Source organism: Octopus bimaculoides, chromosome 4, assembly GCF_001194135.2.
Source record: "Octopus bimaculoides isolate UCB-OBI-ISO-001 chromosome 4, ASM119413v2, whole genome shotgun sequence".
NCBI lineage: Eukaryota > Metazoa > Mollusca > Cephalopoda > Octopoda > Octopodidae > Octopus > Octopus bimaculoides.
In genome coordinates this window covers 125,922,892-125,923,247 of record NC_068984.1, presented here as the reverse complement: position 1 = coordinate 125,923,247, position 356 = coordinate 125,922,892, and positions in this window count along the sequence as shown.

Genomic DNA, 356 nt, shown 5'->3' with positions numbered 1-356 from the left:
TTATCTCCTACTCTCTCTTTTCTCTCTTTTACTCTTTTAGTTGTTTCAGTCATTTGACTGCGGCCATGCCAGAGCACCACCTTTAGTCGAGCAAATCGACCCCAGGACTTATTCTTTGTAAGCCTAGTACTTATTCTATCGGTCTCTTTTGCCGAACCGCTAAGTTACGGGGACGTAAACACACCAGCATTGGTTGTCAAGCGATGTTGGGGGGACAAACGGACACACACACACACACACACACGTATATATATATATATACATATACATATATACGACAAGTTTCTTTCAGTTTCCGTCTACCAAATCCACTCACAAGGCTTTGGTCAGCCCGAGGCTATAGTAGAAGACACTTG